Below are 22,975 nucleotides of genomic sequence, written 5' to 3' on the forward strand. Positions count from 1 at the left end.
CCAAACTATAAGAGAACATTTCTTTAGAAAATCACAGAGGTAGAAGAAGCCATTTATAGAAGAAATGAGCTCAGGAAATAAGTTATAGAGGCAAAGGAAGGGCCCTTGGATCTTAGAAGTGAGGAAGGTAAAGGTGATGTGCCTGAGGGGAGGGAGAGGGGCCAGAGAAAGGTCTGGGAGTGCTCCTGGGAGGGAGAGCATCCTGGGTCCTCCATCCTAAGGGTTTTAAGGGTGGAGATTTTAGGTGAGGTCCCAGAGGAAGATCTCAATATTCTTCAGCAACTTCCCAGGTGTGTTCTTTCAGAGTCGGGGTCTCCACTGATTGGTCGGTGCCAGGGCAGGGGTCATTGTTCAATGCAGCTGGCCCTGAGGTTAGCCGCGGGGTCACTTGTCCAGTTGCTGCTTTTCTGGGCCGGGAGCTGAAACACAACTGAGGCCTAGATGCTATCTCTAGGGAGGAAAGGTCAGGGGCTCTAAACTGCATGACCAGTGTTATGCTAGGGAGGAAAGGTCACCCTGGAGGCAAGGTTCAACCCTGCAATTGATTGTCCTTTGCTGAGCACCCAGGGCTGTCTGCCCTGGTGACCTTCTGTTCCTGGCCCATCGTCGTTGCTCTGCTCATGTCTGTCTAACTGCCTACCCCAGAGAGAAAGGCCTATGGAGCTTAGTATACTGCCAACACGTAGCCAACATGAATGGCAATGATGAAACATTTATTATAGCTCTTCTCTCCATCCTGTCCTTATTACATATATTTTATATGTCTTTGTTTTTATCTTAGGTACATTCTAGCTACAAGACACTGTGCTATGCTGTGACAATTTCTAGTACCTGTGTCAGACATCTGACACTCCTGCTTTCACAGGAGGAAACTGAAGCACAGAGGACAGTAAGCTGGCTGTTAAGGAGAGAGGTATGGAAGTGAATGTATGTTTTACATCTTTATGAAACCACTTTGCTCTTCAAAGCCCTTAAGGCATCCTATTTTATCTGCTTACTCATTTATACAGGCACAGAATCATTTCAAAGAGATAATAAGATATATTGTGACACAACTTGTTTTGTACCCTGCTCAATTCTAGAATTGATATTCAATGGCTCTGGCTTGCACCTACATTAGGTTGTCTTTGAGACAACGGAGGCATCCTGTCTGAGGACTTGCTCAATAGTAGAAGTGTAGGAATGGCATTTTAGTAAAGACTGCGTGATGCTACGTGGACTATAAGCAGGGATTCATTTAAACGTAAGAACAACCTGTGAGTCTGGTGATAGTGTTGCCTCAATGTAATGACGAGGAAGCAGAGGCTCCTCGAGGTAAGAACCCATTAAACATCACTAGGGCCAGCTTCATGGGCATGTGACTTACGTGGTCCACAGGGCCCAAATCAGAAGCGCCACGTGGTTTGATGTTGCCTTGTCAGTCTGACTTTGTGTTGCAAGTGAAGTCCTATGGGAAGATGGAACAATGAAGCATGTGGGTGAACAGAGCAGACGCGTGTAACGTGTGCAGTAAGAGGGCCAGCACTCCTTGAGGCCCCATCCTCATTGAGCCACAGTATTGGTGACATTTTGTGAGCAGAGTCCCAGCGAGCCCACACTCCTGGGCGTCAGCAGGCGTCTGAGTGAGAACCCTAGGAATACGTTCCTCTGCAGCTCAGGGGGAGAGCTGACCGCACCCACGGGCCGTGCTTTATGTTGGAACCAGAAGTTACTTCTGAAGAAAAAGAAAAGGCAATAGTGTTCTCAGAAACACACTTAACCAAGGATTCTTATGGCGTCCTCTTTCATTTCCGTTTAGCCATCCACAGGTGCTGAAACGATGACCCAGAAGGGGAGTTCCTCCTTCCTCATCAGAAGATGAAGGCTGAGCGCTTGTGGACTGTGCGCGTGCATGGGCTTAGCTCGAGGCTGGCTCCACTGTTCCGGAGGAGCAGAACACACAGGCGGGGCCAGTTACAAAGCCCACATCGAGTGACTTCAGGGAGTCCTCATAGGAGTGTAATGCTCTTATATCTGCGCTTAAACCAGCAATGCACAATATAAAGATGAGGGGTGAAATGCATCTCAGCAAAACCTACAATTTTAGAGACAATCGTGGCTATGATTATTCAAATCTTATATTTTCTTTTCTTAGGACAACATTGAAAACACCAGCACAAGTCAAGAGAGAAAAGAAAGGGAAGGAAGAGTGTTCTGTTTAGTACCATTAAGGGTATTTTCATTCTTGCTTTTAGAACAAGGGGCTGCACTGTAACTCTGCCTGGGATCCCCCAGCCAGTGCTGGGTGCCACACAGGTTGTTGTGGCAGAGTCAGCCTGGAGCCCAGGCCGAGCACAAAGAGCCATTGCTGCCATGTGGTCTGACTCAGCTCCCATTAAACGCAGTGGGGTCCATGAAGTTTCAGAACAACCTTGTCATTATTGTGTTGTTAGCAATCCGCACTTGACTATTAGTTGATTGTTTATTCCCCTTGGCTTTTTTTTTGTTTTGTGTTCTCTTAATCATTTAAGCTGTATTTTCTCCATTCACTGGGCACGTATTCATTGTGTCAGGAACATATAACTCTGTTACCCTATAGCATCTCAGCAAAGCCTACAATTTTAGAGACACCAGGGCTTAGTCATTTCTAAGACCCTTAATAAAAACAAATCAGTGGCGAGTTTTATGTGAATTGAAAGATTTTCAGCTTCTTTCTCCAGTACTTAACTACTTCTATACCCAGAGGCAGGTGTGACCTGTGAAAGGAAGGGCTGGCAGGAAGGAAGAGGGATAGATAACACGAGGCGTGGAAGATAAGCAGGCACTCCCTTTCAAAGAGGGCTTGTTCTGTTGGCCACCAGATGTGGACTAGAAGCAGCAGAACAAATTGCGTGTACTTGAGTCTGAAAGAGGACTCAAAGTCAGGACATTTCATCCCACAACCCCGCTGCATCCTCAGGACCCCCGAACCACTGTCTGGGTAAGTTACATCAACCATCAGTCACTTCAAACAATACGATATTACAGAAGAAGATTGGTGATAGCAAACAAACAAACAATACGAGGACTGCTCCAAGGAAGGGCCAAAAAAATTGCTAGACATGCAGCAACTCCATTTCTTTTGACTATTGTATTGTGTTCTAATAATCACAGGTACAAATGCCACCCTCGAGCCCAGTGCAGATGTGCTGGTTAGCATGTAAAATATTGTCTGTCAGAAAATAACCAAATCTCTTACTCTCATTTTACAGAGGAGGAAACGGAAACCTTAGAATAAGGTTAACTTTGTCCTATTTTGTTAGAACAAAAATTAGAAAAGAATCATAGACCTAAATGTAAAATGCAAAACTATTAAAACTCCTAGAAGATGTCGAGAAAAACTTTTGAGATGTTCTAAATTAAATGGCACCTGCTGGAGAGGAAGAGACGGAGCAGCTAGCGGGGGCCAGCTGACCAGAGACCTCACATTCCTGTGTTCTGTTGGAACTTTGTATTAACTTCCAGATGCTATTTCCATGATTATCTAAAGAGTATGACCAGGCTTCTTGCTTGCACAAGGATTGTCCAGACTGTTGCCTACCCCCAATCCACAGGAGCACATGCTCTTCCTTGCAGACTGCACCTATCTCAGACTCGCCCCGCTTCCCCTTCTCCTACCCCTTCACCTAGAGATAATATAACTTCTTTCTGAACAACTTACAGCGTCTTCTCCCCTACTTGATGTATCACACATCTCTGCACCCCTGGATAGAAACACACTCGTCTTTCCACCTAAACAAGCTGCAGGGGGGCTAGCAGCATGTTCTCGCTAGCAATGTCCTAATAAACCCTTTCTTTTAAAAAGACTCTCACTGTCAGACTGGCTATCATCAACAAATCAACAAACAACAAGTGCTGGAGAGGATGTGGAGAAAAAGGAACACTTGTGCACTGCTGGTGGGAATGCAGACTGGTGCAGCCACTATGGAAGACAGTATGGAGTTTCCTTAAAAAACTGAAAATGGAACTCCCATTTGACCCTGTGATCCCACTTCTAGGAATATATCCCAAGAAACCAGAAACACCAATCAGAAAGGATATATGCACCCCTATGTTCATAGCAGCACAATTCACCATAGCTAAGATCTGGAAACAGCCTAAGTGCCCATCTGTAGATGAATGGATTAGAAAACTGTGGTACATCTACACGATGGAATACTATGCTGCTCTAAAAAGGAAGGAACTCTTACCATTTGCAACGTCATGGATGGAACTGGAGAGCATTATGCTAAGTGAAATAAGCCAGTCAATGAAGGAAAAATACCACATGATCTCACTCATTCATGGATAATAGAGACCATTATAAACTTTTGAACAATAATAGATACAGAGGCAGAGCTGCCTCAAACAGATTGTCAAACTGCAGCGGGAAGGCCGGGGAGGGTTGGGGGGCAGGAGGTAGCGGGGTAAGAGATCAAAAAAAAAAAAAAAAAAGAGACTCTCAGCCCTGGAAGTTAAAATTTATGTTTAACAAAGATAACAGGAAAAAACCTGGGTAACTTTGAGTATGTGACGCCTTCTAGATACAACACCAAAAGCATGAGCCATGAAAGAAATAACTGATAAGCTGGACTTCATTAAAACAAAAACTTCTGCTCTCTGAAAGACACTGTCAGGAGAATGAGAAGACAAGCCACAGAGTGGAAGAAAATATTTGCAAAAGAAACATCTGGTAAAGGAATGTTATAAAAAATGTACAAAGAACTCTTAAAACTCAACAAGAAAAAAACAACCTTATTGAAAAATGGCCAAAGACCTTAACAGACACCTCATCAAAGGTGATATATGGGCGGCAAATGAGCACATAGAAAGGAGCTCCACATCAGGATATTGCAAATGAAAACAACCAATGAGGCATTACCACACACCTATTAGAATGAGGGGAAATTCAGAACAGGGACAGCACCAATGGCGACCCCTGCTGGTGGGAATGCAATCCTGCAGCCACTTCGGAAAAGAGTTGGCCGGTTTCTTACAAAACTAAACATACTATAACCCAGCGGTTATACTCCTTAATATTCATCCAAAGGAGTAGAAAACTCATGTCCACACAAAAGCCTGCACACAGATATTTAGAGCAGGTTTATTCATTACTGTAAAAAAGTCCTTCAGTAGATGGGTGCAGAAGTAAACTGGGGTACATCAAGAGATTAAATCAAGAGAATGGAATAATATTCAGTGCTAAACAGAAATGAGCTAGCAAGCCCTGAAAAGATATGGAGGAACCTTAAATGCATATCACTAAGTAAAAGAAGCTAATTCTAAAACATTACATACTGCGTGATTCCAACTCTATGACATTCTGAAAAGGCAAAACTATGGAGACAGTAAAAGATCAGTGGTTGTGGGAGGCTTGGAGGGAGGATGAATAGGTGAGCACAGAGGATGTTTAGGGCAATGAAAATACTCTGTCTGACACTACAATGATGGATACAGTCATCATACATTTGTCTACACCCACAGACTATGTAATGCCATGTGAACCCTAAGGTAAACAGGTAGGGAAGTTGTTAGTGGGGGAGGCTGTACATGTGTGGGGGCAGAGGGTATATGGGAAACCTCTGTACATTTTGCTGTGAACCTAAAACTGCTTTAAAAGTCTTAATTTAGCCCTAACCGCTTTGGCTCAGTGGATAGAGCATCAGCCTGCGGACTCAAGGGTCCCAGGTTCGACTCCGGTCAAGGGCATGTACCTTGGTTGCAGGCACATCCCCAGTAGGAGGTGTGCAGGAGGCAGCTGATCGATGTTTCTCTCTCATCAATGTTTCTAACTACCCCTCTCCCTTCCTCTCTGTAAAAAATCAATAAAATATATATTTTTTAAAAAAGGTCTTAATTTAAAAAAGTAGTGGGCGGGTGAGGAGAATAATTCACACAAATCCCCACAGTGGAGGGTGTGGAATCCAAGACTTGTCCGCAAGCTCCAGGCCCAGGTCTCTTCTCAGGCTCTCTCTACAGTGTACAGAGTGTTCATCTACTGTCAACTCCACACCACATGGATTTCAGATTAAATGCCCAATTCTGACCTCAGTTACACTGAAAACAAACTTTTCATAGGCCATAACTTTTTAGTATCTGCCATAGTAAACTATCTGTGTACAGTCCTGGAGCAGAGATAACTGTCCCAAAAGCCTCGAGCAGTGCTTCAACAGCGCTTGCTGTTAACCATCACACACCTGCCTGTGTCAGAGGAAGAGATGGGAGAGTGGAAGCTGAAGCAAAAAGAGGAGAAAATCCAATCTTAGAAAAAATTGCCATCAATCTAGCATCAATGTAGAGTTTGGGGGCTTAAGTGACAATTATAATGAGCCAACTTGCTTCCATTTTTAAGAAGAAAATTTCTCATATCAGAATGTTCCTTTCTTCTATAAATTTCTGCTTCCATGTAATTTATGGCTGAGAATTTGGGAAGAGGGATTGGAGAGGACTTAGTAGTGGTAACCAGAGTATTCACAGTACAAGACAGGTACCCCAGGAAATACACGCAACACGGAGGCGGTCCCGGGGAGGAGCTCCACACTCAATAAAAGGAGCCACCTGGAAGGGCACCTTCCCCAGGTGCAGCCAGTGAGCAGGGGCACTGGCATCTGGACCTTGGCAGCCTCCCTCCAGACAGAGCTTTACTCTTGTAAGCGGATAGTCCAGGAAAATCTGAACTTGGACTCCGCTATTAATTTCCTCTAGCAAACAGAAAATATCATTTCATCTTTCCCTCCAGAAGCCCCCAAACAACAACTGCCCTTTGAACTCAGGGGAACTGTACCTATCCCAGGATGCCTGCGGAGATCGGGGGAGGAGGGCCCCTATCCTCTTTCCTAGGTCAGGGAGGGGAGTGCCTAGCAGTTACAAAGTGCAGACTCCCATCCTCCAGGGCTCTGCATCATGCCTTCAACGCTCCCTCCAAATGAAGATGGGAAGATCTTACTCCTGGTCCTCGGCTCTCTGGGCAAAAGTGGGGTCCTCAAAGTCATGCATCAGGCCCTTCCAGAACCCGGGGTGGGGGGTGGTGTAAAAATGACTTTGCTTGGTTTTAAGGCCTTCTCATGAACTTGACCGACACTGAGGTGCAGGCCACACTCAGCGATGCAGGGATCTGAGGGCCACAGCCAGAAGGCACCTGACCTTGGAGCCTGGGAGACAGATTTTCCTTTATTTACTCATTTGTGAAGATTAGACTCAGGCAGACCTCTGTGTTGAGCCATGTCCCATTGTTACCTGGCCAACAAACATAGGGACCTGGGGTGACAAAATAGCCAGTGAGAGGGTGGTGGTGTGAAAATGACAGTCCCCTGAGTTCAAAGGGAGAGCCAGCTCTGTACAGGTTGTCACCTGGGGTCCCTGTACTCAGCCACTGTTAGGATGAGGAACTCTTTTGACCACCACATAGTGGGTCTTCCCCACCGGCTTTTGGAGGGGAGAGTTGGAGGCATTATGCTTACACCCTGAAGGGTGCTAGTCTTCCCTTCCCAGCGCATCAAGAACAGGCTTTTCTCTACAAAAGAAGAATAAAGACAATCATTTGGGTGTGTAAACTGAATGTTTAATAGTAATTCACCAAGAGGATCTGAAATGTTAAAGTGTCCAATTACTTCCGACATTCATGATATGCAAACAAGGTAAACACAAGATTTCTTGTTAGATCCTTATTTATGACCAGTTTCTAGTAAGTCACCGAATTGTTTACTTAAAAGCTCACTGCCTGAGAGTAAACCTTCAAAGAGTCTAAAGCAGTCAAAGAAAATAAGAGCAAATAAATAAGCAAGCAGAACACCAACCCCATTCCTGCAGGTCCAGGCCAAGTTTGCCCCCTCCCAAAAGCTTGGCATCCATTTGAAACCAATTCCAATATCCGATAATATGAGCTTTTCTGAAAAGTACAGCATAAGTTGGTGGGTTGGTTTTATTGCAGGGTCATGCCTCCCTGGCAGGCACCAGAATTCCAAAGCACAGTAATCGAATTTTCTAACCACATCCAGTTATCAAAAACCTTGTCCAGGACAACAACATAACTAAAAAGTACAGAGAAACCCACTGGCAATGCACGCCTGATTAAGCTGGCATAGCAGGGCTCATAAAAACATCTGAAGGGCTTGAGGCATACAGAGATCTTAAGTCATTAAGAAAAATAAAATAATTTTCAAAATGCAATGTATTACCTTAAGTGCCATCAGTCCCGATGCCCTGGGACCCTACTTGGCACAGTAGACGGAGTTTTCTGACCTAAAGAGCTTGCTCTGCCTGGTGTGTGAACCCAGGGACAGAAGAGAGTCGGTGCTGGTGTAGAGATTACCCACAGACAGGAGAACGCTGGAGTGTCACTGTTAGCAGCACAACTGGGAACAGTCAACACACTAAGTCATTAAAATCCACTCAACCTGAATATGAATGTGACTTAAAATTATTTCCATGGGGGAGAAGAAATCTACACTTAGATTGTCTCTTTACTATCAAGCTGTCCCTGGGATCTTATGCTTATGGAAACAGAGCAATAACATTGTTTATTCAAATGATACATATATTTGAACTCCATGTGCTTTCGTTCAATTCCTGCAATGTTCTATTTACCACTGAGAATCACTGAAGGTCCATAACTTCAACCACTGGTAACTTTTTTAAAATTTTATTCTACTATTGGTTCAGAGCAATGGAAACAGACCCTTTAATTAACTGACTCATCTCAGGCATGCCCCTATCTGTAACTCGACCTTTAGGGAGCCCACACATTTTAAAAGCAAACTCTCTTAGACCACAGCGAGGGAAGCACAGCACCTAGCACTCAAGAGGATGTAAATCCGGGAAGATACTTTGAAAATACTCGAAGTTCCACCTAACTGATGACCCCAAATACAAGGTGACAATTTGTCCTTGGGAGGTGCACCTCAGCCCTGGCAGCTGTCTCCTGCTGGGGACACTGTCAGGAAGTCACAGCCACACAGTAGACACCCATGTTGAAGTCATGACGCCTCCCCTAGGCTTTCAACTAAGGTGCGTGTGAGCTGCCCCACCTGCACCTGTTGGACTGAACTCAGGGTGGAGGCACTGCACTGATCATTCTTCCTAGAGAACAGATATTTTATACTCTCCCAGGTCTAGAGGCACCTTTCCAAATTTTAATATCTATTCATAGATGATTCGTGGGCAGGCAGAGAACAGTGGAGCACGGCAAAGCACTGCTAAGCCATCCCCTGTGGAGAGTCCTTATTATCATATCAGGTGTGGATCACGGATGCAGCTCCAATTGTTGGAATTTGATTCATTTATGAATCCCAAAGTGCTTTTATAAACTCTCCCTGGACTGCACCTACCTAATTCATTTACTAATTACTTGTCAATTACACATATGTCCCTCAGTTCTGAATGTTTTCAGACATAAACAATGATGCCCAACCACATTTGTAATAATTGTGACAATAACTGTGAATTTCAGGTTTTTTTCTGTGAGATTCATAAATGGCATAAGAATTATAAGGCTGAATCATTTAACTTTGACTTGATAGGTTCTATGACTTCAAGCACTTAAAGTCACTGAAAGTATGGACAACATCAAGTGAGGACTTACTGCCCTGGCCGTTGGGGAGTAAGAGTTAAACTGTGCAGCCTATTTTACCACAGGCGAATTGATATAAAGAAGAGCTAAGTTCCTACAGCATCCCATCAACGTTATAAAAAATCCATGAGGATATCCGAGGACCTCCAAAGTGATTCACTACAATTCTAAAGATGATGTAGGTACAGAATGGTCCGCCTGGTCTTTAGAAAGTCCTGTTTTCAAATGATCGCTACTTAGAGTGAAGCTGGGGTGAGAAAGAAGCAAACAGTCCAACAATGGAGGGGACATTTTAGTACAGACGCACGCATGTGTGTGTGTGTGTGTGTGTGTGTGTGTGTGTGTGTGTGTGTGTACTTGAGGGGGAAGGGAGCTTACTGACAGAAGGGAAAAGAACCAGATTATTCCTTACATTCAGCCTGATATGGCAGAAAAAAGAAAGGAAAGTGGAGACAATAAGCTGGTGCCCAGTGCAGAGGCCCATGTTTCTCTAAGACTTCCAGACTGTGTCCCATGTGTGCTGGAGCGAGACTGGAGCATCCAAGGAGAGATGTCAGATGACCAAGCTTAGGGCTTGGGAAGATGACTGTCTGCCGATATGGAGGATGGGTGGAGGTGCAGGAGATAGATAAGAGTAGGTGGAGACATCTATAAAATGAGTTTCTAGTGTAAAATGTCCCTCTGGTTTCTAACAATGCAGGGCTTCCCTCCATCTTTTTTGTAAAGAATATGATCAACATTAGCAGCTGAAACCCAGGAAACACACTGCCCTGCAGGAACTGTGAAGCTCATCGTCTCCATCAGGGAAGAGACTCTGGATGGTCACAGGAAGCACAAACATATTTTCAAGCCATTTACACAGCACATGGCAAGGGCGTGTGAGAACAGCCACATCTCAGGAGCAGGTAAGAGACACAGCTTCCTTGTCAGGACACAGAAACTGAATCACAAAACTCCCCATGCTGTGGGTGAACTTGAAGTGTGGCTGCAAGCACGCAGCTCCACACCAACTGGTTCCACTGCCATCTGGCTTTGGGTTTCAGCCAATTTCTTTGGCTTTAGGAAAATCTTGAATTTATACAAATAATCTGAGTACATTAGATTGATTTTTAACCCTCACCTGAGGATATGTTTTTAATTGGAGAGAGAGAGAGAGAGAGAGAGAGAGAGAGAGAGAGAGAGAGAGAGAAAGGGAAGAGAAGGGAAGGGAAGGGAAGGGAAGGGAAGGGAAGGGAAGGGAAGAGGAGAAGGGAGAAGAAGGGGGAGGAAAGGGAGGGAGGGAGGGAGGGAGGGAGAGAGAGAAACATTGATGTGAGAGAGAAACATCAATCAGTTGCCTTCTGTAAATACCCCTACTGGGCATCAAACCCAAAGCCTGGGTATGTGCCCTGACCAGGAATAGAACCCAAGGACCCTTCAGTGCATGGGCTGATGCTCTAACTGATTGAGCCACCCAGCCAGGGCAGTATATTGCACCTTTATGAAGCAATCTGTCTGTTATCCTTTTTACTTTTGAAATCACATTTTCATTTTGTATTCTCTTTCTTCCTAGTAAATTTTAAATATTATCCTAACTTTTCTTTATATATCTTTCAACTTTAGTTTCTGGTATAATGGAAATCTCCCTCAAAGTTGATCAGTGCACTCTAAGTACTACGATACTACTGAGGTTTTAGATTTTTATTTATTCATTATTTCCAAATTGCAATGTAGAATTTCTCTATGAGGACGCAAACTCTAAAGAATATACATGACCTTAATCTTCCATGTCCTGCTGAATTTTTCTACCAGTTAGTTGCTTAAAAACATCTAAGAGAGTCCAACTATATTATGCAAAATATCTCATAGAACTATTATCCACTATCTCATAGTATCTACTTGCAATATTAAAGTATTCTAAATACACAGTGCAGAGGCTAGAAGTTGCCAAATGAAAATAAATTTTATTAGCAAAGGAAATTTCATTTTAAAGTATATTTTTTCATATAAAAATGTTCAGCTTTATCTTTTTAATAAACTGGAATATATTAAAATATGTCTTCAAGATTTACAGCATAATGTAGCAGCTTTAAAATTTATTTTTGATCCTGTGGTTATAGTGAACTGAAAGGAAGAGCTATAGCACCCAACAATTGGCAAAACTAAGCTCTTGTGTTTAGTTTTCATATACTTCACACAGCATGAAAGTTCCAATGATGAATAAATGTCAAACTTTTCTATTTTAATAGCACAGTTTATATTTCATACCTGGCTAACTCTGCCTGAACTCTTATCTTGTTTAAACCTGAATGTAAGCAGATGACACAAAACTGATCTATTCTGTTAGAAATCGGGATAGCAGTTACCTCTGGAGGAACAGCGACCTAAAAGACTTCTGAGATGTTGGTAATAGTTGTTTCTCGATCTAGCTGGTTACACAGATATATTCAGTTTATAAAAATTCATCAGACTTTACACTTATGATCCATGCACAGTTATCATTAAAGAATGATCTAACAATTAACTTTCCTATATAGCAATCCTCTGGTTTGGAAAGTTAGCTGAAGAAAACAAGATACCTAAATAGTTGCCCAAAAACCAAAGTAAAACTGAGCTTGGAGAGAGTGACACTACTTTCTCGCTATATACATGGACACACCACGCCCAAGGCTGACACAGACATGTTTAGAGGGAACAAAGAAGAAAATAAGATTCATGAACTCACCGGTGGAAAACACACTGGCAGCAGTGGGGGGTGGAAGAGGGAGGGTGAGAATGGCATGCTTCTGTGCACTTCTTTTCTCCTCCCAAACTCCCCTGGACATCACTCACGATTGGCTGGAGGACTGGCAGGGAAAGAGGCAACACACAGGCAGTTCTCCTTGACTCCTGTATCAACTCTTCTCATTTAGCAAATGATCCCACGGCCTACTTGATTTGCAGGCTGGGGACAGCACAGTGTGCTGTCAGAAGGTGGTTTGGGGCATTGTTCCTCTACCTTTTGTATTTGAGGTTGATGAAATCTGATATGTGAACATCCATGTCACATAACATAAATACAGTCCTATGAATTAAAAAACCTAACTGGTTTGGCTCAGTGGATAAAGCATTGGCCTGTGGACTGAAGGGTCCTGGGTTTGATTCCTGGTCACGACATGTGCCGGGTTGTGGGCTCAATCCCCAGTGGGGGGTGTGCGGGAGGCAGCTTTTTCTCATCACTGATTTTTCTATCTCTCTCTCCTTCTCCCTTCCTCTCTGAAATCAACTGTATGTTTAAAAAACTATGTTAAAAAAAGAAAACAAAACAAAAATAGGCTCCAGACCTGTTCAGTTCAATGATGTCCCTCCTCCAAGCACCTGGAATTCAACAAATGCTGAGGCGGGAGTTTCTTTGGTAAACTTGAACATCTATCTCCTAACATTCTACCAAGAGAAGCAATGGGGCCCAGGTCTCAGCTGCGGTTTCCTCCACCCTACAAACCATTAGCACTGAGTGAAGAAAATGCCATCTTGGTATACATAGGTGAACCAACTTCCAAGGGACTTTTTATGTCATCGCTGAAAAAAGATGAACTCACAAACTACACAGGATAAACCAGGGGAATGTTTAAATACAAAATTGCATCATCAGTCCTTGTTTTTAATTCACAATAAAAGAACAATAATAAAGGAAACAAAAACACACATGACCTCCCTCCTGTAATCCTGTTCTATGCCCAACACCCTCCACACACACAACTTGAATTTTTACTGCCAAGAAAAGAATAGGTAGGCAAATTAATCAATCTAAGTATGCATTGCAGTCCAGCCAGGAATGAATTGTAAAGAATGGTCCTCCTATTGTAAATTGTGCTGCTATGAACATAGGGGTGCATATATTCTTTCTGATTAGTGTTTCTAGTTTCTTGGGATATATTCCTGGAAATGGGATCACTGAGTCAAGTGGGAGTTCCAATTTTAGTTTTTTGAAAAAACTCCATACTGTTCTCCACAGTGGCTGCACCAGTCTGCACTCCCACCAGCAGTGCATGAGGGTTCCTTTTTCTCCACATCCTCGCCAGCACTTGTCATTTGTTGATTTGTTGATGATAGCTATTCTGACAGGTGTGAGATAGTACCTCATTGTCATTTTGATTTGCATCTCTTGGATGATTAGTGACTTTGAGCATGTTGTCATATGTCTCTTGGCCTTCTGTATGTCCTCTTTCAAAAAGTATTTATTTAGGTCCATTGCCTATTTTTTTTTATTGGATTGCTTATCTTCTTTTTGTTAAGTTGTATGAGTTCCCTGTAAATGTTGGAGATTAAACCCTTATCAGAGATAACATTGGCAAACATGTTCTTCCATGCAGTGGGCTTTCTTATTGTTTTGTTGATGGTTTCTTTTGCTGTGCAGAAGCTTTTCATTTTGATGTAGTCCCATTTGTTTATTTTCTCTTTAGTTTCCATTGCCCTAGGAGCTGTATTGGTGAAAATATTGCTTTGGCATATGTCTGAGATTTTGCTGCCTTACAATAGCTAAGATTTGGAAACAGCCTAAGTGTCCATCAGCAGATGAGTAGATTAGAAAACTGTGGTACATCTACACAATGGAATACTATGCTGCTGTAAAAAGGAAGTCCTACCATTTGCAACAGCATGGATGGACCTGGAGAGCATTATACTAAGCAAAATAAGTCAGACAGAGAAAGATAAATATCACATGATCTCACTCATTTGTGGAATATAATGAACAACATAAACTGATGAACCAAAACAGATCCAGAGACAGAGAAGCATCAATCAGACCATCAAACCTCAGAGGGAAGGCAGGGGATGGTGGGGGGGAGGGGGAGATCTCAACCAAAGGACTTGTATGCATGCATATAAGCATTACCAATGGATACAGACACTAGGGGAGGTGAGGGCACGAGCGGGGGTGGGGTGGGGGGGGGGGCAAAGAGGGGATAAGAACACATAAGTAATACCTTAATCAGTAAAGAAAGAAAAAAAAACAAACAATGGCCCTCCTACCATGCTGACAGTTCTGGGTAGAGCAGGCACCGGGGGACAGCGCCCTCTGCTGCCTGCTACAAGGATTGCACAGGGCATTTAGGGGGACTGCTGTGCATAGCCTGGAATGGTAATTCCCAGACCAAATTTTCTGGTCACTATGCAGGGTCAGTTTATACATTTCTGCACTCAAAACTCACCTCTCATCTTTAGTATGGTATGATAAGTTTAAAATAGGTTTAATTCGGGCACCTGGGAGGCAGGGACCTCAGGGAGGAGATCTAGGGTAAGGTGAGTTTAGTTTTGCCAGGAAAACATGCACATCATGCTCTGGTCATACGCACAGAATTCCATTTTATAACTGGGTTATAACTAGGCCATTTAGGAACAGCAAAGTCTACTGGGTCTAGGATTCTTCCGACTACCCCTTAAGAGGCACATTATTTAATACAATCTAAAGCTTCTCTTTTGCACACTTCTGGTTTTACAGCTAATACTATGCTCACCAGTCATAAAAATATTGAAAAAAAACCCCCACACAACCAAAAAGATTCATTCTGCTATTTCTGCATATATGTCAAGCAGTGATATGGGGTGTATAACTGGGGTATGACTATAATACAGTATGATATGTTTTAACTAAGTGGTGGAAGGTGTAGAGTGAAGCAAGTATGCTTTTGGATTAATTTACGGAAGCAATCACATTATTTTTAAGTCGCACTTTATAGACATTTTTCTACTCCTATCTAGACAATTTCTGAAACTCTCCTACCTCAAGTAATGATGTAATTTATTTAATGGAATCTCTGAATAGTATTATAAAGCACCAAGTACTGAGTCAGGACAATCACTTAACTAGTTCAATTCTTCTAGCTATTAATTTTGAACATAGGGCCAAAGAATACAGTTTTTAACTATTCTGTGACTCAAAGAGGGAAACCACACTTTGTAAAATAGAAATTATATACCTATGCACACATTATGTACATATACACACACATAAATAAAGTTAACCATGTTGCATTTGTCAGCTTCCCATTTAGTCATAAATTACTCAATAAATTCCTTGGGAATTAGAGGGTATAGTGCTTTTTTAAAATAAAACTCTGGAGCTTATTGTCTTAATTCTTTTATTTAAAGACTAAAGTGATCTGAGGACTATAATTCAGGGCAACTTCAAATAGTAACCTGTTCTCCAGGAGAGATACTGAGTCACCTACACTATTTGGTCAACTTTAGATGGACCTGAAACACCTGGGAAGACTTGACCTCTTTCCAGTCCAATGAATAGCTAACTAATATATAGCACTCAGTCATTCTGCAAACCACCAAAGGTACCCTGAGAATGCTGCTGTTATAAAGAACATTAACAGTCCTGCCAATGTGCCTCAGTGGTTGAGTGTCCACCCATGAACCAAGAGTTCAGGGGTTTGATTACTGGTCTGGGCATATGCCCAGATTGCGGGCTCCATCCCCAGTAGGGGGCGTGCAAGAGGCAGCCGATCAATGTTTCTCTCTCATTGCTGTTTCTATCTATCCTTCTCCCTTCCTTTCTCTCTAAAATCAATAAAAACATTTTTTAAAGAATATTAACAACTACACATACACATACATAAATGTGTTTTCCTATATCTATCCCATTTATATTAAATTAAGAGTAAAGTGTAAACCTGAAACATCTTTGATATCTTCTCACAAGCCACCTAGAAAATGGAACATACAATGATCTCAGAGATGACATAGGAAACACAAAGTTCTCTCAGTCAGAGGCCAGTGTTCTGGTCCTGACTTTGTTACAAGGGAATCCCAACAATTAAGTATCCTAATTCAAGTTCGTACTCCTAAATAAAAACATATTGGTGCATATTCCTCCCGTATCTGTGTGTGTGTATGTGCGTGCGTATGTTTGTATTTGTAAAAGAGAGATAGAGAGCAAGAGAAAGAGAACGCAATGCTCTTTTTAAAGATAGTTCTCTTTTTCATATTGGGATTTCTCATGGGATATAGTGTTTCTGATTTTAAAATATCATTTACTCAGCAAGATCCCTCTTCTAATTGTAGAACCAAATTAATTCATGCACCTATACTTTCATATTGTAAGTGGGTTAACTGTATCATTTAGAAAACAAATCCTGTAATTAACTATACTTTTTTCTACCCATTTGTGGTCAGAGGTACAAGTTTTCAGCATATAATAATAGACTTATGTTTCCGAAAAATCATCACTATATTTTCAAGGAAACTACTTTTCAAATGTATTTCTAAATACTGAAAGCTACTGGATATCTAACACATTTAATCTTTCCCACATTTAATTCAAAGCTAAATAATTTTGAAAACCACAACAATCACCAACATGGAAGCATTTTTACTTGAAAAATTTCTATAATTTGGGCATGGAAACCGATTGTTTTACATTTAATAAAGCATTTTCCTCTCAGGCTCACACTAGGAGCAACCTAGACTAGAACTTAACATGTGAATTATAAACTTGTGAAAACAGAGACTTATAATCAAGATAGTCAGGGTTCTCTTCACAGCATATTCCCTAATGATTTAGCCGTTGTATTTCTAAATGTCTCAAGAGACTACTTTCTGAACTTGCTCTCTTCGTCAACCCAACACCTCAAAGTACGAGGATAATTTTCTCAAGGCTTAGCTTAAATTTTTTCTTGGAAATTTTACTTGCTCTGACAACCCTTCCTATGAGCCTGAATTTCATCTAATACTGACTGCCTGGATAGTCCAGACTTCAGGGGCCACTTGTAAGCTGCTGCTGAAGCCTCTTTCAGCTTCCAGCTTCTAGTACATACATGGGCTTTTTGTCTGTACGGCCCCGTGCCAGCCCCTTCCATCCTGTGCAATCTTCAAAATCCAGCCATGGTTTGGACAAGAGAAAGCTCACAGTCCCAACTATTCTCTGGCCCTCACAAAAGGACAGGAGGAGTCATTCCCCTTCTCTGTAGAGTCAATCTCAGTCTAACAGCATGGACTTGGGAGACACAAGTACCCAGGTCCAATTCCCAGCTCTTCCACTTTCTCACCAGGAGCCTTGGAGGAAGGCACTTCACCTTCCTGAGGCTGTCTCCTCACCTGTAAAATGGGGGTGATAATATGTACTAGGGCTGTGGCTAAGATGTACGTACTTTGATAAGTATGCTGCACAAATGGTAGGGTGTGGCACATAGGAAGTTCCAATCAGTGGCTGTGTTGTTCTGTGAATTACTATTCTCCCCTGTGTTATATGGTGTTTGAAGGGCTGTCCAACATGCTTACTAAATGTTCTCTTTTGAGCATAGAAATTAGCTTTGCAGTATGCAGAATATATAATTATCAATTTCATGGAATCCCAGCACCAGAAGACACCTTGGAGTCGATTTAATCTGCGTCTTCATCTTACAGCCCTGAAGCTCTGGTGAGGACCAGACTTCCAAGAGGGTCCCTGCAGGGCCGCACTCCCTGGGACTCAGGTCTGAGGGCCCTGGAGCTTTCCTGGATGCTTTCTCTGTGAGATTGTCCACTGCAAAACTGCAAACCCAACCTTCACACCCTCCTAGCTTGTTAGAGCCAATGTCTGCCTTGAATTCCAAATTCTCCCCTAGAACAGACCACAAAAGGAGGCAGAAGCCAGGGGGCCACAGAGAAGATCTGTGCAAACAAAACTCCCCAAGAATGAGCAGCATTCCTCTGATGTCATTGCCACCCACGCAGCACTTCCTTCCCGTAGCAGGTGGCACTTGGTGTAGTGCGACAGCCCAGAACCTGCAGGTGGCTACTGCTGGGACCCAGCTTTTACCAAGAATCAAAGCCTTCTGACTGCCCAGTTCCCACCTTGCACCCTTTAAAGGTATGGCTGCCATTTACCCACAGGCTAGGTGGGTTCCAAGCATTTTGAATTGCAGCTACTCCCCATCAATGTTTTTTGGGGGGAGCACTTGGAATTTTAGATCAGGATGGGATTTAGTAAGGGGCATACTTAATAATGTTTACAAACAAATCTGTAAAAAATAGGAAGGAGGGCTTTCAGAAAATGGCAGGTATATTAAATTGAAAGTCCGATGTTTATTTGCTAACAGGAGCTGGTGATCTACACCACAAGCTGTCTTTGGCCTTGGAATCAACTGAATAACATTAAAAATTTCTGTGTGAATGTGCAGCTGCGCTTTCCACGTTCCAGAATTAGTACCTGAGTCTGTGTAATTATTTCCCTTACAGTCAGTTGTGAATATCATCCTACACTTCTTTTTTAAGGAGCAGCTTTCAGGGCTTAAACACTCAAAACTTAACATACACCTAACACGAGGACACTAGCTTTTGCTTAGATGTTAAGCAAATCAAGTAAAGTACAATTTCATTTAAGATCATATAAGAGAAGATGCAGGAGGGGAAAACAAGCATATTTAAAGAGAAGATGCATACTAGTACTCTAAACAAGAGACTATCATCATGTGTAAGGTATTTTTTATTCAAAAATATCAAGAATGAGACATCAAATCTGCAAATTAATTGAAAACGTCTCAAAGGACACATATCTGCAAGTTTTGGAAAGAAACCCATCAGTTGTTTACCTAAGCAGAAGGTGCAAAAACCTAGGAATGAGTTTGTTGTTTTAGAGAAGACTTAGCACTTGAGAAATGCTTGGATAAATTCTAGACCAAGAGTATAAAATTTCAGTTACTATATACAGTTTATCAGAGACGCACACACTTAAAATCATCTTAGAAAGAGGAGAAACTGGGGTGGGGGGGGGGGGACAAAACACAAAAACTTCAGAAGCAAGTATTTACAGGAATTCCTCAGCAACCACTTCCTGATTTAACTAATCTCTCCGGCTGGCCACAAATCCTTCCCTAGACCCTACTTAAGTCTTCACCTTAGAGGAAACCCTTTCAGACTTAATTATCCTCATCAGAAACCAAGCAGAGTTGACTGCTCTTCTCTGCATAATAAGTCTATTCACATATTTTCAAATATTAAATCATGCTGGCCTTGAATCCTCCAGTCTAAGTATACTCATTTCTTTATCCTGTCTTCCTAGACCGTGTGCACTACATAATAAACTCACCGGTGCTGGTCTGCACTCTGAACTCTGTCTCCACCTCCTCCCCGGGCGCAGAGCTCCGCTAGGAGTGGAAGCTCCTACTGCACCAAGCAAAGGTGAAATGCTACAATATTATCAACCACAATAAAAGCTGAATCAAGAATTCAACATGTTTAAGTGCCTTTTTTTAAACTTAACTGTAAAATTCAAGGCACCTATTATTTTAGGCTTTTCTCCATTTTGATCACAGCATCCATACACCATAGTCAACAGTATTTCTAATGCATTAGTAGGAAATGCAAACCTTCAAGTGTACACATTTTTGTTTCCGGTCGTAGAAAATAGGGAAAGGAGAATGGGTAAAAAGAGGTTCAAGGTCACATATTCTTTTTCCTTTAAAAGATGTGCTAACCCTAAGTTCACAACAGGATGACACATAGCATTTTAATTTATTGAAATTCTTCACTAGTCAAATTTTATTTCAAAACGGCAAAATAAGTTGACGAAATTTTCAAAAAATTTTAAGTATCAAGTAACTCGCACGAGGCTTTTTAAACCTGCAGAACGTACTTAAAACAGCAAGCATGTGAATCCAGCAACGCTGCCCTGGCCAGCAGAGTCCACGAGCTGAGGCCCCGCGTGCTCCTTTCCAGGTTAGAACGTCAACCGCTCGGAAAACAAAGATTTCGACCAAATATAGTTTGCACTCGCCCAATTTTCAGTATGACTAGGAAAATAAACTCACAAAAATCCAGCCAGGCACCGACTTTTCTCCCACAGTGTTTCTCGGAATGCAAAACAGCTTTGGGACTTCAGTTGACCAAACGGCCAGGGATCGTGGAGACACCTGGGAGGCGATCCCAAGTCTCCCCGGATTCCTGGAAAGCACGGCTTCTCCGAGCAGAGCTGCTGGCTCTGGAAGGCAGCGCTTGCTGGAGCCGCGACTCTAACTTCACTCGGTTCCCAGGCTCTGCCAAATTCGAACGCGGTGGAGGTTCCATTTCGTACCCAAAGAAAGCATCGACCACCCTCTCTCTACACGGAGCAAAAGTAAGACAACTCAATGGCAGGAGTTCTCCGTGCATACAAAAAAATGAGCACCCGGTATTTAGGATCTGCAAGGTTCCTTCTGTCCCTAAACACAGCTAACAGAAAACTAGAATCAGTAGAACGCACTTTAAGCTTTAAGAAGTGCAGTTTTGCAAGGGGGTAGGGTCTAGCCTAGTAAGACAATAAAAAACCTAGATTCCTTTCCAGAGCCAAAATAAAATAAAAGATCACCATGACTGAGCCACAGGGGCACAACTGCCCCTTCCTAAAGCGCAAGCCCTCCATTTCGCTCACCCTCTCAAGAATTCCCTGTTTCTCCCCCCAAATTACCCTCAACGTCGCCCCCTCCTCCCTCCCCAAACAAAGGTCAGGCTCCTCATCGCCCAGACTAACTGCGTACAGAGCCGCGCACTGGCTGTGGCGACACCGAGGAGACGTCGGCCCATAGCGCGACCCCCGCGCGCTCCCTCACCAGCCTTCTCCGGACACCGCGGTGCTACGCGCTCCCCGGCGCGCGGCGCTGCAGACGGGGACGTGCGTGTCACATTCTGTTCTCCGGCAGCCGCTCGGGCGCGCGCGCCACGCGCTCCCACACTCACACCGACGCCCGCCGGAGCGGGGACCCGGCCCGGAGGCGCCCGCCACGCGCCACAGAACGTGGGGGCTGCACACCCCAAACGCGCAGCTCAGATTCTCCTGCTAGTGGCCGCCCCCTCCTGCGCCGAGCAGCCTCCCGGTGCTACCTCCGGAGCCCAGAGCGACCCGCGCTCGCGTCTCGGGGGGCCTGCAGGATCACCTCCCTGGGGCCAGAGCGGCTCGGCGCCGGGCGACAGCTGCGGCGAGGCGGGTGGCACAGCCTCGGGGCCCGCGCGAGGCTGCGGTCGGCTCCGCGCCTTCCGCCTCATTGTTCCCGGCTGCGGGCGGCAGCGCGGGCGGCGAAAAGGATGGCGGCCCCAGCGGCGGGGCCAGGCAGAGGCTCCCGACCCCCGCGCACAGCCAGCGCCGCGCCCCGCCCCTCAGGTCAGCGCGCCGCCTCCGCCTACCGCGGGCCCCTCTCGCTCGGCTACCGCCTGCATCCTCCTCCTCCAAGGGGCCTGGACTCACCTAGCGGGCGGTCGCCTGGCCGGGAAGTTGCACTCTCCCCGCTGGCCTGCAGCTGGCCAGAGCTGGCGGAGTGCACGGCGGGGCACTCCCTGGCGGCTCGCCGAGCTCTCCTCTGGCAGAGAGTGATGGCAGACTTGGGCTGCGGGGGGCTGCGCGGCTGGCTGCCTGAAAAGGCATGCCTCTCCCCAGCCAGCCGCCGCCTCCCTCAGCCCCGGTTTCCCCAAAGGTTACCTGTAGGGGCTCCGCCTGGCACCGCGCCTGGCATCCAGCGTGCACTCGGGTGCCAGAAGGCGGCAGGGATGCAGGAATGTGACGGACCTTGGGTGGCGTGGAGGCGAGTCCGGGCGCCTGGCCCCACGGAAGTGAGGCTTTGTGTACCTTGCTCAACACACTCACCCGCAGCGCCCAAAGCCGGGCTACCTGAGCACGAGACAGCGCCCGCGAGCCGGCCGGGTGGGGCACAGCGGAGCGCAGCATCCTCCCAGGGCCGCGGCTTCCCTTTGTTCTTGCTCCGCAGGCTCTGCGCTGCCCGCTGGCCCTCTCTCTTGTGAGCGTCTCCGAGGGACTTAAGAGCCTTCACATGCCAATTGGGAAGGGCCTCCCGCCGAGTCCAGTGGAAAAAATTCCTTAGAGGCCCCCACCTGTCCAACCCTGGGTCCAGAGGGACAGAAAAGTTCTCGGGGTGGTGGAGAACCAGCTGTGGGCCAGGTAGCTGGAGCTGGCGGGCGCAGCCCCAAGTAGCCGCAGAAGGGTGTGTATCTGCTGGAATGTCCATTTGTCACTGGGCTCTCAGCTCTTGCTCTTCCCAGGCGGCCCCAGCTGGTCCTGGAACCTGAGACCCTCCGCCCTTTGTTTGCTAGTAAACACGCTCCTTTTAAGTTTAATGCGATTCCCCGCCTGTGCTGAGGTGGCGGTGGGACCTTGTTCCTTACCCAGTGGTCGTCTTAGGGACACAGCTATTCACGTTTGGGGGGAGCGCCCAGGTCTGAAGCAAGGTTGAGTTAAGTAGTGCCCATCTCAGAGGAACAAGAAGTTACCCTCGCCCTAACCGGTTTGGCTCACTGAATAGAGCGTCGGCCTGCGCCTGCAGACTGAAGGGTCCCAGGTTCGATTCTGGTCAAGGGCATGTACCTTGGTTGTGGGCACATCCCCAGTAGGGAGTGTGCAGGAGGCAGCTGATCGATGTTTCTAACTCTCTATTCCGTTCTCTTTCATGGATGTTTCTAACTCTCTATTGCTCTCCC

At 44.6% G+C, this 22,975-nt stretch overlaps 1 protein-coding gene across 2 annotated transcripts in view; it reads right to left on the minus strand.

Annotated features, from left to right (window-relative positions):
* The window catches only part of ST6GAL2 (ST6 beta-galactoside alpha-2,6-sialyltransferase 2), a gene marked incomplete at its 5' end in the record, with an annotated part of 333,761 nt that extends 311,622 nt beyond the window's left edge, over positions 1–22,139 (minus strand). Inside the window, one exon of one of the 2 annotated variants that reach the window (XM_081086200.1) lies at positions 21,963–22,139. Of the gene's footprint in view, positions 1–21,099; positions 21,245–21,962 lie in introns of those variants that run through there. The other variant, XM_081086199.1, reaches the window with a different exon arrangement.
* Between the last annotated feature and the right edge of the window lie 836 nt (positions 22,140–22,975).

Source organism: Myotis nattereri, assembly GCF_964212035.1.
Source record: "Myotis nattereri genome assembly, chromosome: 3".
NCBI lineage: Eukaryota > Metazoa > Chordata > Mammalia > Chiroptera > Vespertilionidae > Myotis > Myotis nattereri.